This window comes from Silurus aristotelis (assembly GCF_946808225.1).
Source record: "Silurus aristotelis genome assembly, chromosome: 11".
Lineage (NCBI taxonomy): Eukaryota > Metazoa > Chordata > Actinopteri > Siluriformes > Siluridae > Silurus > Silurus aristotelis.
In genome coordinates this window covers 7,563,906-7,583,831 of record NC_139584.1, presented here as the reverse complement: position 1 = coordinate 7,583,831, position 19,926 = coordinate 7,563,906, and the positions used below count along the sequence as shown (strand labels likewise).

The 19,926-nt window shown below is 38.1% G+C and overlaps 1 protein-coding gene across 4 annotated transcripts in view; it reads left to right on the top strand.

The window, feature by feature from the left end:
- pde4d (phosphodiesterase 4D, cAMP-specific) overlaps positions 1-19,926 on the top strand; it is a 168,714-nt gene that overhangs the window by 58,421 nt on the left and 90,367 nt on the right. The gene's annotated exons all lie outside the window — the stretch shown is intronic.

The window sequence follows — 19,926 nt, the reverse complement described above, 5'->3', positions numbered from 1 at the left end:
TCTCTCTTTTTTTCCCCCCTTCATCTTTCCCTTGCATTGTCTTCCATTTCACACTAATGAAAAAGCTGGAACTGACAGTTTCCTTTTAGAGGATGGTGCCAAGATTTTTGGGTGTATTTCTAAACGTCCTTCACAATGTTGTCTGTTTGAGTTTCAAAGACTTGACCTGCACCACTGCCTTTTTTCTTGGAAACAGCTGGATTTGTGCCATAACACCTGGTGTAAATTTCACTAGTGCTTTCTATCACATTATTTTTTTTTTACAATTTTGATGATCTTGATTCTTGTAAAGATTTCTTTCCCTTATCCCAGCTTATGCTGCTCATCATGTTCATTACAGCGTGACTGCTGTGGAACTCTCGCAGCGCTGCGCGTTATAAAACATGAGCCAGAATGGCGCGCCACATTTTCTAAAAAAATCCATTTAAGTCCTTTCTGAAACCAGTGCGTCAAATCTGAGCTTATTATCCAATGTACATTCCCATGCTGCGTGCAGGCATGTAATCAAGAAGCCACAGCTTGAACTCATTATGGATATAGAGGTTAGCGTTGCCACTGCTGTTCCTGTTGCTATGTACTTTCCAGCATTGCGAAGACGCGTCCAAAGGAAAAGTGCATCATCTCAGCAAATGTGCGCAATTACTGACCTGGAGCCACTCGGCACCAATTACTCTGCTTGTTATGAAATTGTCTTCCAAGGAGCGCCCCTCTCAGGTGAACACTTTCAAGTATCGACTGGCTTTTATCTCGCGTTTGCTCTGGTTTCTTTTTTTACAGAATGAAGCAAATCTTGTGATCGATCTCGTGAAAAAAAATCCTGTATCTGTGCCTTTCTTGGTGATGCAAAATAGATATAGATAGGTGCTTTAGACAAAACGAGAGCTTGGAGGATATTGTTTCTGTACCCCACTTTAATTATATATTACAGGTTGCATTATGTATTTAGACATCCAATTCAAATTTCTGTTGGCCTTCTCCCAGCTGAGAACCCTCTAAAATTGTCACCAGGCTCTACCCCACTAATGATGGACCTGCTGATAGATTTTTACTTACCTGCCCAAGGATTGAGACTGACTGGCACGTGCAGCCCGTTTAAGCTCGGCCGAATAGCACCATCAATCACGTCGGATTTCGTACATGGGACAAGATCTCAAGAAAGGTGCTTGACAGAAATGAAAATCTCAATAGCAGGTGTCACATTGCTAGGGAGATAAAAATTACGTTCCAGACAAATACTGCCAGACAAATACTGTCGCACCATTCATTCCTTTTCCATAGTTGGTCATTCGAAAATGAAAATGGAAGCTGATTTTTATCACGAGGTTTTGCTTATCAAGTGTACTTGTTTGTGCAAACATGCATTTGCATCATGATATAATAAGATCTTATTCATATTTACACAGAAGGAGGCCTGTCATGATGATTACACAAACACTCGATCACGATGATTAGACGATCAGGGTTATTGTAGGTAATTGTAATTGTAATCAATCCACCATGTGACTTTTTAACGAACAAGGTGTGCAAGCTACATATTTGTATGTTTTCAAATTATTATACTTTCAGAGAAAGTGGCCAGTTATAGACGACAGGCTCAGCTACATGGTGTATGTGTCTCAAATACTCTAGCATCATTAAATGAGCAAATCGAGACATACACTATATGGACAAAAGTATCAGGACACTTGACTTTCCCAGCCAAACTGTTTCCCCAAACTGTTATCAGAATGTTAAAGGCACACAAATGAGGATGGGTTCCCCCTTTAAGTCTAGTTCCTCTCAAGGTTTCTTACTCATAACATCTAAGGGAGTTTTTCTTTGCCACGGTTGCTCCAGGCTTGCTCATCAGGGATAAATACACATCATTAACTTTAGTTCTTAAGTTCTGAAAAGCTGCTGTGAGACAATGTCCGTTGTGAAAAGAAATAAAATTCGAAATTGAAATTAGAACACAATTGTATAGAATGCCTTTGGATGCAGTAGCATGGAATTTTCCATTCACTTGAGCTAGGAGACCCAAACCTGTTCCAGCATGACAATGCCCCATTCATGAAGATATGCTTTGCATGGGTTGGACTGGAAAATCTCCTGCTATAGCGATCTGACTTCAACCCTATTGAACACCTTTGGGATAAATTGGAACACTGATTGTACCCCAGGCCTCCTCACCTCACCTACATTAGTACTTGACTTTACGAACACCTTCGTTTCTCAATGAGCACAAATCTCCAAAGCACACTTCAAAATCTGGAACATCCTCCCAGAAAAGTGGAGCGAATTATAAGAGCAAATTGGGACTAAATGTGAAATGCGATTCTCAAAAAGCACATATCATATTTATGACCTTATGAACTTTTGGCAATATATTGTAGATCCTGCCATAATTATTCCATCACGTATGCAATCCGAATTTCCTCTGATTTTTCGGGTTATGCTGAGTTCAGGCAATTTCATTCTGCTCATTTCCAGCATTTTTTATTTTCTGATTATATTTTTTGGCATTATGAGAGCCACCCAATTAAAACATCTTTCTTGGTTTTTTTGATATTCAGTGCACTACTTTCATAATACATTTGGGACTTGGGAGTCACATATTCAGGTCAAACTTCAAAATAAGCTAAAGACCAGAATCTAAGGGACTCCAAAATGTTTTCTCTATATTTTCCTCTAGAGGTTGCTATAAATTATTCATCTGCTCATAACTTTTGAACCGTATAACACCAAATGATGATTCTTCTTCCTGGTGATTCCCTGGTGAGGCCATTTCACAGCAGTGCTTTCACATAACTTGGCACATTTGTCCAGAAACATGATTTGCTGCTAATAACCAAAGCTTTGAGTTTATTTACTTGGGTGGGCTACTGAATGCAGGATGTGGGGCAATATCTCAGCAATGGCTTGACGTATTGCCATCAAGCCGAGTGTTTATAGTACCTGTGGCTTCTGGTCGTCTAGGATGGGTCAGAAAGTGCTTGGCCTCTTTAATTGCTGCTTGAAGCTGTTTTTCATTATTCTCAGTCTAAGTATTAGCACACTTATTTTTGTTGTTGTCTAACACAGAAAATGTGTGGTGACCTGGGAAAACCCCACATGTTAAAATGTTCTGGTAGTTACGATCAACACTACAGGCAGTCCTAAACAGCCATACAGTATGGTTTTCCTTTGCCTGTAAATTTATTTCAAAGAAAGTAAAAAAAAAAAAAATATATATATATATATATATATATATATATATATATATATAAGTACTAGCTGAAAGTACCCATGCTTCGCTACGGAAGGCAGAACGCTAAGCAATATAGCAATAAGCAGTAAGCACTGAGCAGGACTGGATGATCAGAGATCAGAACGTAACGTCAACAAATAACGTACTACCCCTTTGTAGTACCGATACAGGGCAAACTACTTTGAAAATAATTTTTAGCGTGCATCTAACATCTAATAAGAAACAATGTAGTAAGTTTCATGAGGATCCGTACTGTTATTTCGAAGAATTTACAATGCGTGAGAAATCGCGTTTTTTTACGAGTTAGCCGCGATCCAGGGCGAATTTTTCAAAACCATTTCTTAGTGAGCACCTAAGACCCAAGAGGAAGGTATGTTCCAAATTTCATTGCAATCCGTTCAGTGGTTTTTGAGATTTCGTGATGAGTGAGTGAGTCAGTCAGTGGTATTTGAGCTTTATATATAGATTATCTTTGTGTTTCGAAGTAGAAAAGTTTCCAGTCCAGCTGTGGTGATGGTGCATTGTGGAAAGTTTGACATCTGTTAGCTGATTGCAAGCTGAGTTGGTTACATTTCAGTATGTTTCTCAATGACATGAAGCTTTTTAACCACTTGCTTTATGTGTGTAAATCACAGTTAGGCAATATCTATATTAGTCCAGATAAAACTTTTCTGTCTCAGTTTTTTTTACTGCACTTCTTGCACCTGTTTGAAAGAATTGTAAAGATTAATATCAATTACTTAAAGGAATGAAACCTTTATTCGCAGTTGCGTCAATGCAATAAGATGGAAGGTAAATAAACGCCTTACTAAAATGATGTAGGCCAAAGCTTATTAAGTTATTTCCATTCCACAGTGGAGAGAGCGTTTTTGGATATTTCACTGTAGATAATCCAGTTTTTAGATCCAGGCTATTAAAGTTACATATCTTTAGGCAGACTGATTGAGTGTTTTTTAAACTAGTGCCTCAGCCAACACAATGTCTGCAAGATAGAAAGGTGGAAAAAGTGCACCAATCAGGCATAATGGCATTTGACATTATAACATTATGACTGGTGAAGTGAATAAAACTGATTATCCCTTCATCATGGCACCTGTTAGTGGGTGGTACTGTATATATTAGGCAGCAAGTGAACATTTTGTTCTCAAAGTTGATGTTAGAAGCAAGAAAAATGGGCAAGTGTAAGGATTTGAGCGAGTTTGTAATGTCTAGACGACTGGGTCAGAGCAGCTCCAAAACTGCAGCTGTTGTGGGCTGTTCCTGGTCTGCAGTGGTCAGTATATATTAAAAGTGGTCCTATGAGGAACAGTGGTGAACCGGCAACAGGGTCATGGGCGGCCGAGACTCATTGATGCACGTGGGGAGTGAAGGCTGGACGTGTGATCCGATCCAACAGACAAGCTCCTGTTGCTCAAACTGCTGAAGAAGGTAATGCTGTTAATGCTCGATGGATCAGAACTGTTTTGGCAGCAAAACGGGGAACAACACAATATTAGGCAGGTGGTCATAATGTTATGCCCGATTTTGCCTGTAGTTGCTTTGATAGTATATTAGTGTAATATATTTTCAGTAATGATACATTGCCATGTATGGGCATTATTATATTGTTGGTGTACCTTTTATTTAAAAAAAAAAATAAAAAATGATTAGGTAAAAAAAAAAAAATACAATAAATTATCAGAATGGATTTCTAAATCAGGACAAGCTAAACACAAATATAGTCTTAACAGGGTTTCTCAAGGTTTCTTTGAATGTGAATGTAATGAGTCCCAGTACTCACCTGTGTCTCCAAACTCCAGCTACTCATTCTTCTTGTAACTACAGAGCTTTCCTTTTAGGTTAACGCATTTACTAAATAATTCATAAGACTTACTGAATAATATTTTTAGGGCTAAAGGGTTCTACTACAATCCCTAGAGCTTGCTACATGGACCCTTTGTTAGGATTGTAGTGTTCCTGTTTATAAGGAAGCCATTTTTTTTCCCAAGCCATTTTCTCCCGAAGCCCCAGACCTGATGTGATGTTTATCCTTGAAAAAAATGGTAATGTGGCCATGAAATATTTTCACTGAAGTAATAAATTGAATTCGAATGATTTTGTGCATGCAAGTTGTTCTCTTTCCGTTCTTCTCTTTGACACTCTCCCACACTCAAACATTCAGTCACGATTCCATTCTTTTCACTTTCCAAGTAATATGAAGCGCTGCTATTTAAGCTACTGTACAAATGTCTAGGACAAATGTCCCACAAAGGTTCCTGATATTTACCAAGGGCTTGAAGAGTGTGTGTGTGTTTGTGTGTAAGAGAGAGAGAAGACTAAGACTAACTCATGAAGTAATGCATGCCTGAAGCAGGTGAGTGGGGGGCCAACCTTAACCTGCCCATCCCACTTTCAAGTGGTCAGAAATCAGCCGTAACAATAAACCTGAGTAGGTGAAGTTCCCGATGTAGGGCTGAACCAACTCTCTCAGCCTCGGTAGAAGCCCATTTAACTTTGTACCTCATCAGCATGCTGTTCTGTGCCAAGCTCACTGCAAACCACCAGTGGATTTGTGGGGCTTTAGCCGTACTAACAGAAAGCAGTAACCTTGATCAAAGATTGTTTTCTCAGGCTGAGGATTTGGAACAGCTGCCACTTGGAGACGGCAGAAGGTCATCTTTATGAAAGGTCTCCTATGTCTCCATAGACTACAATTGACGTCAGCAGAATAAGTGGGGAATTTTTTTGTTCGGCTCTTCTCGCACCGGAGGCAAAACAAGCCGGAACAGCAGAGAAGACAGAATAAGGTTCATTAAAAAGAAAAGCCCCGAGTGTGTGTTCAGCTGGAATGTAAATGATTTAGACTAGTGGGAAACTTTTGCAGTGGCTATGAGCTGAGATGTTTCTGAGATGTTTCAGGGATGCCCTATGTGGTGTTTTAAAAAAAAAAAAACCTGAATAGAGACTATATGGGGAAAGTATCTTTAATAATGAGCACAAGGAACAATGAACATATGTAGGCATTCAAATCCACATGAAGCGAATGCGATGTGCTCAGTTTCTTGCTACACTGCATTACGTTATAACACTGATTTCATCACCGTGCACTTATATAATTACCTGAACGATTCTTTTTAAATTCCAGGATCAGTGCTGCTGCATTCCTCGTTTCTGTAGAATATTACACATACCAAGCGTTTGTTACAATGTTCTCATTTCCATATAAAAGGAAATTGAAGCCTGCTGCAATGTGCTTTATGAATATCTATACACTGCATTGAGGTGAAACCTTTCCTGATGTGACCGAAACGTTTTGATTGCATGCCAAATCATGTTATTTTAAATCACACTGATCACATAATTCGCTCTAATTATTGGGTTTGCTAATGTGAAATGTGATCCTTGCATCCGGGGTCTGTTCCATATTTATTCCGAGCAGGTAAGGAAATTATTTTGATTCATCGCTTTCCCAACCCTTCTCGTTGAATGTAATAAAACAGTAAATGAGAAAAGGATTTGAACAGTTTAAACTAAATAGTTTCAGCCAATTCTGAACTATTAGGCCAATCTACCCAGAGAGACTGGTGATTTTTGAGCCTATATGTCAGTAAAAGCAAGTGCCACTCGTATTTTGCAGGACACATCATGATTTCTGAGGCGATGGGGTATTATTTCCTCCTCAGTTTAAAATGGAAACGTGAGTAATAGGTCGTAGATGTCGTTGTGAATGAATGATAAAGATGGCATGGGGTGCTGGAAAATAAATGAAACTTCAACTCACCTACATCAGTACATGACTTTGAATGAGCACAAATGTCCACAGTCACACCCCAAAACCTAGTGAAACATCTGCCCAGAAAAGAGATTGGAGATTATTATAACAGCAAATAGGGACTGAATGTAGAATAGGATGCTCCAAAATCACACACAAATGATCGTCAACAAAAAAAAAAGATTGAGAATTTGGCACCATTTATCAGCCTATTAACATCAAACGTTTCGGCTGGGTTTCTTAGTCTTCTGTATAATGCTGAACCGAGATACCGATCTTCTATCAAGCTTTAAATTTGATGAGGGTCTCGATGAATTTGAGCCTGAAGCTGCCACATGAAAAGAGTAGTGCAATGAAAGTGAGAAGTAAGAGCGGAAGAGTACCTTTTGCCCAGATGCTCTGCACCTCTTTATCATGCTTTCAGAGGTGTGATTAATCAGACGCCTAATGAAGCAAGATGTCCCTCTGCTGCCGTCGCTTTTGTTCCCACTATTCATTGCAACTGAAAAGCTCAGGCTTTGATAGAGGCCAATCTACATTCTGTACCTGTACTGAGGGAGCCTCTTCTGATTTATTTACATGTGCACAGAAAATCAAAGAATCATATTGTTTGAGATGGAAATTACCTTCAAAAATCATGGAGTTTTCGGTCGCAGTCCTCATTTGTCCCCTAACACAACAAGGTCCGTTGGGAGATGAAGTCTGGCATTTGGCTTCCTAGAATTAGTTTTAATCAAGGTTCGTAACTTCTAGTAATTACCACGAAGAAAACACGCAACGTCTCGTCTCGGTTGCCAGGAGTGACTGTGGTGCTCATCAGTAGTCATTCAGGATTTGATAGTCAACAGGACTCAAAGGGAGAAATGTCAAGCTTGATTTAATTAATGATCTCTTGTTTTTAATTGCTGGAGTTCATCAACAGCCCACGAGACTCATGACAATAGCGGAAATAAACATCATTTTATTATTTTGGCCAGTAATTTTGGCAATGGATTGTTATTTAGAAATCAACAAAAAAAAAAAAAAAAGCCATTTGATGCATTTTTGTATAGAAGGTATTTATACACTATATGTTTATTTATTGATAAAAGTAGATTGACATGCATTCCTCAGTGTGCAGTTGTAGCTAAAGTATACACACTAATTGCATTATGCTTAATCACTTAGGTAATGGGTATGATTTTAAGAAAAAAACTAGTTCCTAATAAGTTCTTTGAATGCTTAAACTATTAAACATTCAAGACTCCCCAGCAGCTCCATGGCCCCATTCATTACACTTTTAACTACCTATACCTTCTTAATACATTCCTAAAGGAACTCAGATTTTAACTAATTTCTGAAAGTATAAAGGATTGGAGTTGGTACATGTGTGAACCAAACCAAAACATTTCATGTACCGTTACACCCCTAATGGCTAGTGAATCTTCTTGAACTGCTGAACATGCTACACATCTCAGGGCATCTAAACCTACTCAGAGGAATGTGCTATCTACCCTCTTCTACAATAAGTAATTCACAGATGCCTATGATTGGTCAGTATCACTCTGATTGGCAATGTAAAGATTCACACGCGCTTTGATGCTCTGCTGATTTTCTGATGCAGTTATTCTTGTACTCTTCTTTGCAAAACCCTTTTATTTTTGGTATTAATGAATGACTGCGTAATTGAACACTACCCAATATTGGCTAATTAGCTTGGTGCTCAGGTCTTTTAACTAACCTATAGGAAGTTTAGTAAGAAGCTTATTACTGTGATCTTTTAAAATTTTCACCTACAGTCTTAATCCGGAGAGGTGAAGATCCTTTTGGCCATTGGTCAGAGCTTAATACAGAGTTATCATCTTTAAACAATTTGTACCCCAGTGCTTTAGGCTCTTTTGGCATATGCGACTCACTCTACCCCTGACATCCTTGTTCTATACATACCACTAAGCTAGGGATGGATAAAACCAGTTCTGGGCCACACTCTCTTTACTGAGTCACAGCATTACAAATTAGTCAGCAGTAAGGTTCAATTATAATGCAGTGAACATTATAAATAGATGTACCAGAGGTAGAAGTGTATGAATTTCTGCTCTGATGCATTTAGAACACCATTCATTACACCACAATAACACTTAGTCATCAATTAGTGTAATACAAATTACGGTACATTAACTGCAAAAGAAGCCGTAATCAATTATTCTTAAAGGAAAGCCCTGTAATTTTTCAGCCCAATTTCTGTCCATTTCTTACCATATTTGTATTTTCTTGCCCTGGAAAAAATACAAAGTCAACCTTTCTTACTTTTGAATGTGAAAAAAAAAAAAACTTTAATATAAACAATGCATTATTCATGAATTCTTCAGTCAGAGGGATTTTTTAATTAAACTCCGAAAAGCTCTGTCATTTCAAATCCTCTTTCAAAATAACTTCATAATGTCTTCTTACTAAAGGATCTGTGCTGAATTTCCTAACAAAATTAACAGAAGTTTCACACTGGTTTTCTCTGTCCTCACACTAGCTACTATGCGTGAAAAACCACTACGTAAAAAAAAAAATCTCACAACTGTAATCTGATCTAGCCAAAGCGTTGGCTCCAGCAAATCACACGACCGTAAATAGTTAATAGGCTCTTCCCTGCCACCTCATCAAAGGCAGTTAAATGAGAAGCCATTAAAGCTAATTGTAATTCATTTTGATTAAATCAGATATAATATAGCATGCTTCTGCACAGTGCAGTGCCATGTTGTGTTTTTTATAGCTTCCTACACTAGCTGAAAATGGAAACTGGCACTGTGTGCTCACAAACTGCAATGCTGCACGAATGTACAGTTTCCTGCAATGCAAATCAGGACAAAAAACACCAACACACCACACGATGTTCATGACTGGTCTATAAACAAAACATTTTGTCATTCCTACGCATCTTTCTAGCGTCAGGGAGATGCCAGTGTCAATCAGGATTCAATGTGGCATGCCCACACAGTTCTGAGGCAGTTTCTCAGGGCTTTTTTTTTTAGCTTTTGGTTATATTTAATTGTAGTTAGAGATTAACCATACTGTATCCTGAAGATATATATATATAGTAGATCTTCTGGTGATAAGTGCTTACTTCCTGTATTTTCAGTATCACTTTATTTTTCTTTTGAAACATTTTGAAACCAGGGAATGTAGAGATGAGAGTATTTTGTCAAAGGGATGAGTTTTGCCTAATTATGCCTTTGAGTAAGTGTAAAAAATAAAGAACTGGTTTGCTGGATAAATTTATATGTGAACAGCTGTCATTCTCGTGCGCGTGTGTGTGCGCGCGCGCGCGCGTGTGTGTGTGTGTGAAATCCTAAAACATTTATTCTTGAAGTTAAATGGTTTTAGTTTTTTTTTTGTTTTTTGTTTTTTTTTTGCTGGATAGTGTAACATTTTTCATTTTCAAATTTCTACATCTGCTCTTAGACTTTGATTTTAAGTGAGTTTGGAGTGGAAGGTTTTAAATTAATGAAATAAAAAATATTGTAATAAAAATAATCATAAAAAATATTGAAATTAAATGATTGCTTAGGCTACGGGTGCTGTGTTTGGAGATTTGGGTAAAATGCTCTGGTGTTTCAGACAGTTTCATTCTCTGTATATTTCTTGACGTTAACAGGAAAGCTAAAGCTTTAGCCCAGGCATCTAGGACAAGCAGAGTTTTATTTCTTGGTTGCTAGTATTTTTTATTTATAACCTATATGGACAATATAGGTTATGAATTTTGGGGGAGAACTATATGGTTTCCCCCAAACTGTTTTGAAGGTGCACAATTTAATAGAATGCTTTCGGAAGTAGCAGCATGAAACTTTCCCTTTATTTAACCAGGAGACCAAACCTGTTCCAACATGACAATGCCCTTGTGCACAAAGCAAGCTATAGAAGGATATAGTTTACATGGGTTGAGGTAAAAGATCTGGAGTGGCCTTCTATAGAGCTCTAACCCTACATCAGTACCTGACTTTACTAACAACCTGTGGCTGAATGAACACAAATCTCTATAAGCACACTCCATTTTCCAGTAGAACATCTTCCCAAAAGCCTAGATGTTATTATAATGGTAATTGGAGACTAAATGTGGAATGGGATGTTTAAAAATCACACATGAATCTTATGGTCTGATGTACAAAAATGTAGTGTATATGCAGCTGCCCAGTGGACATTTTCTGTTAATATGAAAGCAAAAAACTCATATCACATACATGACATGAACAATACAATAAAAAACCCTGCTTCATAATTTCTATGTCTACACAGGTATGTAACTCTCTCTCATAAATAAATCCCCTATGAATATTTATATATCACCCAGTTCTACTTCTTAGACTCAACATGCATGTATGGGGAACTACTGATAAAATAGAGAAAGAGAAGAGTTTTTACACAGCAAATATTTACCCAGCAACCTTTTGATTTCTTGTTGATGTTCTGCTACTTAGTCAGAAGATGCCAATAATTGTTTGTTTCCCCTCTGTACAAATACACCAGATAGCTCACTGGCCATATGCTATAACATTATATTAGCTAACAGCTACTATCCTGGACACAGGTTTCCAGGCACCCCGGGGATTTTACTTGGCTGTTCAGCTAGCTAAAATATTTATGATTTGTGCACCCCTACTTACAGAAATGCTGTATGCAGGGTTAAATAAAACTGGACGAGGGTTAAGTAGTGCTGTTCGAACTAAAGCAGATGGTCTGTGTCTAGCAGCAGAAGTAATCAGGATGGGGGGGAAAAATCCCTCACTGTGCAGTAATGAGACCTCAGCCGGCTGCTTTTCTACGTGCCATGTCATAAATTAGAGCCCATCTCTATTTCTCACCACCCCTGCAGAGCAGTGGATGACATTTCTGCGATGATCAGATCCTGCACCATGTCAGGACGATGGTATTACGGGCATGTTCCTTTAAAGCACTTCAATCCTAGACCTTTTCTCCTTTGGTTCTAACGATCTACTTCACGCTTCACCAATGCAGCCAGGGCCAGAATGGAAACTTGTAGAGAGATGATGTGTTTAACGTTGCTGAACAGCAGTTTGGGAAATGAGATGGTCATTTTCAGTGCCAGCGAAAGCAAAAAGGGCGTCTGAATAGCATTCCTATGAGCGTTCATGTTGCTGTATAGTGGGAGCATTTATACAATGGTTATAGAGAAGGACTGCTAGGAGAACCCTTTTGGCAACAGGTCGATCCACATCACAGAGCGATGAGACAGATTTGATTGTATGGGCTTCAGAGGTCACTCTTTATTTAATCATCTAGCTGCTCATTTGAGGAGAGGCATGACAGCGCAGCAGAATTCCTGTCTTATTACACGGCCTCTCTAATTACGCACGAGTGCTCAAACTTTGCCAAGGTTCACTTTGTCAACATCTCCATTCGATCTCCTGATACTGATGCATACACTATTCTTGTGTGTGTGTATGTGTGTGTAAGCGCATGTTGCAGGTTTCTGATTGTGTGCTTATGTAATTCTAATGAGCTGATTTCTGTGTGTGAATCACTTACAGGGGGTGCTAATTAATGTCTAACCATGGTAGAGCGTGGAGAAGGTTAGATGTCTGTCTAATTGCCTGTTTAAAATATGAGGCAGCTACTGCTCTCTTTGGTTCTGATTGACAGCCCAGTGACCTGCAAAGGTTGTTTGTCACTCGTTGTACACAATTTGTACATCACACCATTGCAGACAGGCACTAAAACTTCCCCCCTGTGGCTATTTTAGCCTGAAATCATGAATATGTATACGTGTGTATGTACAGTACATTGTTGTATAATCGTTGTTCATCAGTTGCTTGCAGTCCTTGAAAGATACAAGTGATAGGTAGATGATGTAATTAAATACGAATTTACAAAATACTTTTAATTTATTTTTCGTTGGCGTTTATTTATTTATTTTTATATCTAAATAAAGGATGGAAGTCGTAAATAAATGTGTGTTTGTCATATCAATACCCATCCCTTTGTCTTACTCTTTTACATACGGAGATATTGACAGTAGTCCAGATTTAATGTGTGCCAGTGTGATTGTTAATAAAGTGTTCATGTGCTGTATTAAAGTGACACCGAGGTTGTGCCAGTCCAGTGTAACTAATTACATATTCAACAAGTGCAGTTTGAATGTCATTTTATGTACACCAGTGCTGAGCAAGTAACAGTATGATTATATATTTACATAAGGAACTATCATGATCATGAAAAATTAAGAATATGTATAAGATGTATTATAAGTCACAATATAGAGGCCTATTAGAGGTCATGTTTGATGTACAGTTTTGTGTTAACCTTTTGTTTTGGCTTTAATGGGCAGTAAACTGTCTCTTGTATCAGCATCTGTAGCATACTGTAAATTGCTGTTTAAAAGATTGGGAATGACATCTGATCTGACAGTTCAGTTTTTCAGGTTAACAATCATACTTATGGATCAGATTAGAGATGCATTAATGACACTGTGGCCTTGTTTTGTATCTATATAATCAACTCATGCACAAAGAAACTGCGACATAGAATTTCAATCTCACAGAGATGCAGGTTAAACAAATAACACGATGGAATGGAAAAACAGCGCTTACAATACATTGTAATGCATAACCGTCGAGGATTCATTTATAGCGGCAAATGAAACCATTTTCTATAATTATGTTTTGCTTCAGACTTCGCCGTCATCATTTTATTCAAATATTCTAATAAAGTTCTGAGCTATCGACTATAGCACTGTAGCTACAGTCGTTTTCTAGCAGTGAGCTGCATTCAGCTAAATACTTTAAATATTGTAAACTCTGGATAAAATGTCGAAAAGCATCTGCTGGAGCAGGTTTGCTCACGGTCATTGAAGTACAGAGTACAGCCATACATTGATCATCTCTTGTCACAGTGTGTCTTTGAAATAATTAGTACATTCCACTTGAAATACTTGATGTGTCTATAGTCTTTTCATGTGTTTATGAAAAGACTATACTATCATTTCACTTGAGAGGAGAAAATGTTGGTAGCATTTTGAAGCAAAGTGAGTTTACGCTCCTTCCATCCATTAAAAGTGGACACAGGACATAAAGATTAAAAATTGATGGCATGAACAAACTGCAGAAGCATTTAGATTACTATTGTTATCATCAATCATTATCAGGGTTTGCCTAAAGCTCAGATTCAAAGAATTTAATCACTTAAAGTAGTGCTCGCTTTGTCTTTACCGTAGGCTAGCCGTGTGATGTTTATCGTGCAAAAAAGTGTTCACTGTCCCTAAGAGAGTAGTCTTTTTTTGGCTCAAGACTTAATAAAGGCAATAAGTGCCAGGTGTTGTTTGGCTTCTTGTACAAATTCAAGCCTGGGTCCTATAATAAAGATAGCAGGCACTTTCATAGCCTTTTGTTGCCAATAGAGAAGCACATGGTTAATGTTCGCCTGCTCGTTACCTCATACACCTGAGAGATGGGGAAATATTGTGTGTGTGTGTTTGAAAAGAGTGCAGCTTTCCACAAATTCGCATAAATGACTGTAACTGGTCATGAGAGTGTCATGTGATTTAGATGTATAAATATGAGTGTGTCATGAGAGTGTCATGTGATTTAGATGTATAAATATGTGCTGTAATGTCTTGATTATATAGAAAAACACACAGCTGTGATTTGAGTAATTGAGTCTAGTGACCAAGGTGATATGTGAATGAATTTTTTTCGTTCTGTGCAAATTGGATATGACGTGGCCAAGCGACACGTCCAAACATTTGGCTTGAATGTTGTTTCCTCGAGCGAATCCTGCGGCACATGACTCCACCTTTTTTTTTTTTTTTTTTTTTTTTTTTATGAGCACATGCAGTTACTTTCATGTGTCTTAGTGCAACTGCTGCTTAACCATTTAACAAAAACTGCAAGAGACATGAATGATATGAGAAAAAAATACCGTATCGTAATACCTGAGGATATTTTTCCAATATCACCTTGATGTGTCACTGCACCAGTGTCCTCAGTTTGATCCCGAACACAAGTTATGTTTTCTTTATTTAACCATAGATTTCTTCCAGATACGGTAATGCCCCATTTATCGCGGTGGTTACGTTCCAAAACCATAAACGAAAAAACACGATAAACGGACGCCATTTTATATATACAGTACTGTACTGTATTAGCATTTTACTTTATTTTATAACTATAATTCAATTGCTATTAATAAATTTCATTATTTCAACATAAAACTCATTCATATAAGTTTTTTGGTCTATCATGCTATCCACGAAAGACAAGGAAAATCCTGTCCAATTAGTTATGTGGCAAATGCAATTCCGCGATAAACCAGGGGCACGAGATTCGAACCGCGGTAAAGCAGGGGATTACTGCACTGCGGTTTTCCCTGCCAATCAACATGCTGGCTGATAGACTACCAATTACATAAAATTCACTGATGTGTGCATTTATTTAATGCCTTTGATCAGGATAAAGGCTTTACTGATTATATTTATACTTGTGTCTTTGCTGATGCAACACATGCTTATGCTAAAAATGTTTACTTCCCAAAAGTCCTACTGTTGTATTCATTTGAAAATTTCACCTGGAAGCTGTACACTTTAATAACTGCTGCAATCATAGAAACCACCCTATGTTCATGCCAGGACTCTTATTTGCTGTATACACATACTTTCAGTACTGTATTCTGTTTGTCTTTTTAGTATACAGCTGTACCTGAAGGGTAGTGTCTTAAACTCCCACAACTGGCTGTCACCAGAACAAAATGGGCTCCAGTTTCAATCAAGTTCTTCTCAAGCTTTCTGCCTGCTGTTGTCTCAGGGAGTTTGTAGAAAAGAACAAAATGTATGTTCATGTTTGTAGCGCTGCTTTGTGAATGTCTACTGTATAAAGTGTTACATAAATAAACTACACTTGAATCTGTAAATTGGAATGTGAGAAATATGACTTCTGGAAGCTGGCACTTGTCAATCATTCCTGGTTCCTCAGGAAAGCAATTTTTAATGTTATATAGATGCAAAGTCTACCTATATCCCGTAGCGTGTTTTTATATTGCTTTGAAAAAAATCACCTGATGTCCTTTAGGGGAAGACTAAAAAATCTTCCAGCAGCACACATGCCTTGAAATATTGACACACAAGAAGCAGAAGATCTCCTCTTCACCCCTAGCTCTATTTATAGAAGTTCATTTAGCTCTTTGTGTTTGCAGCAGGCTGCCCATCACCAGCTAGAGAATGGGCATTACCTGGATTAATCTCCCCTCACCCCTACTCCCCTTCTTCCTTCCACCTCCCCCCCGGCCCAAGGGGTTACAGATGGCGCCTGTGTATCAGTACGCTTCATTCTGCTGCTGTAATGGGACCGCCAGCCGCCACTGAGGCTGGAGCGGTTGCCGTCTTCACACTTGATCCACTCTAGTTTCCATGGTGAGCTGTAACAGATTTCATAATCCCCGGACTCTCCGTTTAATTGCGGATTGAATCATAATAAAGTTTGGATGCACAGAGCTGGGCGACGAGATACGCCAAGGCTATTTTTAACCATCTGGTGGCTTTTGGGAAGCAGGGAGGTTTTTGTTTGTTTGTTTGATGTTTATTTATTTCTTTATTTGTTATTAGATTTTTTGCAAAGACTCAATTTGAAGGTCAAATAATACATTTGACGATGGCAGAAACAGTGCAATAATTGCATATTTATTATGTCTTTGTATCGAATTGGCAAGATAGAGACCGTAAGGAAGCAATAAAGACAGACACACACACACACACACACACACACACACATACAGAAAGAAATAAGATTCATGAAATCTATAAGGTGCTGTTGATAATGCACAGGCAGGAGAAGTGCCTCGGCACTGCACAACAGACAGAATAAATGCATAGGAGAAAAATTCAGCTAGTAACAGTAAATCAGCTAAATCTTTCCACAAAAAAAATAAATAATCATAATTAGCAACAAACATATTTGCAGTGACAGGCTGACAGATACAAGCTGACACATAAACAGTGACCATGGAACCATCTGTCAATGTTTTTTTGCAGTTTTGCAGGAAATCATGGACATGTATAGAATGTTAAAAGACCTAAAGTGGATAAGTGCGTTGAACGGATGCGTGCGCCTTTGTGTCTTTCGGATTTCTCAAGCACTTAATTGGCTTAGCGTCATAGAGAGACAGGCTAGGGTCCCAGGTGTGCCGTTGGCTTATAAGGAGGACGTTTGTCATTATGAACAGTGTCTGGCTTGCTAGTGAGAACTCCTGAGGGAAATGAGACAGAGAGGTAGACAGACGGGTAGATGGAGTGCGATGGTCTATGGATGAGTTGAGAGAGAAACGCGAACGGCTTTTCACAAACATGTCACACTCTGTTTGTCCGCTCTGCTGCCTATGTATTATGCATGAGCTATGAAAATCATACAGTCACTTCCATGTAAAAAAAAATACACTTTATTTTGCCCTTAAAGTAATCATAATCGATGCTAATGCAGCTGTGGGAGTTTTTCTGAACAGGCACAAAGCCAGACGCTGAACTTAATGACGTTATTGAAAGGAATATTTTCTTCATGAACTAGCCAGCATTAATGTTTAGTCTGAATACACGCACAGAACAAATAGTACCATGTACACATCCTGTTGTTGGATGGAACTGTTAAATTTCATTATTTTTATGCTAGGGTATTTTAATAAGTATTCGTCACTTGAAATGTATACAGAGAGTACTAATCAAAATCATTTAAAAAACCTAAATGGACTGTAATGGACCCTCATTTTTAAAGCTACACTATGGGATTGTTAAGGGTACCACCCAAGACCTCCATTTTAATGCATTTTTTTTTTTTTACTGTTTTGCATTCTTTTAATTAAACTCCGAGCTTCTTCGTGCAGGAAAGATCATATGAACACAGAGAACACACTGAACCTTCCTGGACAATTTGCCCGGCAAACAAAAATACCAGATCTTGACATTTCCTTTCCCCCTAGCGACTGTTTTCCCGCAAAATGTCACTCATTTGAATATTTTGCTCTTTACATCCAGCAGCCCAGAGGCCTTTATTCTCTGTCAAAAAGATCTGTCACAGAGTGCAAACACTCCTCAATGAATTATTACCATCAAGAAAGGGGTCTATTTTTACATCCCAGTGTGTAGTTATGGTGAATAATGCATTCCCAATTAGGCTTCAAAAGGTTAGAATATTTATGATGCCATGCGTTACATTAATTTCTTATTATGTAAGTGTGATTCAACCGCGCACTGTGCTTTTTTACTGTAACTTGGATAAAAATAGTACCGAGGTGATGGGGTTGGGGAAAGCTAATACACACTGGGGAGCATTGTTATAGGAAAATAATCAACAGTCTGGTTAAATTAGCTCATGATCTGAATTCAAATCAATGAACTGAGGTGACCATTCAAACCATTCATTTTTTGTGTGTTCGTTATTAACACCAAATCTTTGCTTTTATGTTTACTTCAGGGGTTATAAATGTATAGTATGAATGGCAAATGAAAGGACATAGCGATTAATGATAAATGTTAGAAATGGAGTAAAATCCTTGTTCTTCTACAATTCATCCTTTTAATGCTTACAAGGCTGTAGGAATTTTTTTTGGATGGTGTTGTGGGTGAATTCTGACAAACAGAATAAACTGAACAGACTGACAAAAAAAAAAAAAAGATAAGAAAAGTAAGGTTTTCGCCAAGATGTTTCTAAATATTACATACTTTCACCCCTTAACTGTAAGGGTATCTAAACAGTTCGGTTGTTGTAATCAGACACAATGTCAAAACGTCTACGTTTATGTGCTGCAGTCCAGACCAGAATCTTTTTTCCAGGTGTCCAGATTTATTTATGAGCTAAATATATTTTAAATCAGGAGTGTGTGTATTGTACAAAATGTCAGCAGGGGTTTTTGAGGTCAGCATTGATAATGTTCATTATACAATAATTAATAAACCTATTAATATTGTTAAAGTTAAATTTATTTAATTAAAAATATTATCGTATCGTATACAGTGGTCCCCCGGAGTTCAAAAAATCCGCAAATTTTGCCCGCACCCTCGCAGCCCCTATGATACATTAATGAATTCATTTAGACATTGTCACTTGAATAAAATAATGTGTTTAAAAAAAATTATGAAATTTGTTAGTGAAAACATAGTTTAAAATTGTATTCCTAACGTTCCTGAACACTCGGGCCCGCTGCGAATACCTGCGAATTTGAAGACAATCCCCAAATTTCTGTTAGTTAGGTTACAAATGAAAACTTGCGAATTTTCCGAGCCGCGAGTTCCGAACCGCAAATTATCGGGGGTTGAATATATAGTGTTACATGCAACAAGATTATGTTGACTTAAAGGCTCGTCCCAACTTGTTTCATGTGCACTGGCTCTTGTTACGGGTGTACAAAAATGGTTCTTTTACATTATGCCTAGTGGGAAGGATACTGGATAGCGTATGGAGCACTGTTGGATTTGAATGAGTAAGTCTTTTGCAGGCTATGAATTGTTTAGATCACCTTTATTTCTGCAATTTCCTTAAAGTCAGCATGTACAGTAAAGTCAGGTAATATTTTGTCTTCAGTCTAATAAAATGAATCAGAATTTGAGTCAGATAGCTATAAGTAACCAACAAAAAAGAGTAATAAAAAGAAAACTCAAACTGCTTCAACAATGCTTTGGGAACGCCTCTGCGTGACCATGCTCTGAACCATGTGTGTAATCAGTCCAATGGAAAACGGACCAGGAAATATAAAAGCACATGCAATGGAGACGGTGCTGGCTTATGTATGTTCAGGAATTGCTCTGTGTGTGTCTGTTTTTGCTGCAGGTAAGCATCGGTAAGTCAGTAAAAAGAGAATCAGGAAAAAGCAAACTAAAGGCAAGCTGTCTTTCAGGCCTCCTTGCCCCCGCTTTATCATGGGGAATACACATAGTCTATGTGTAGCTTGTCTGGGAGCGGAGCATTCTCGGTCAGTTTTTGAAGGA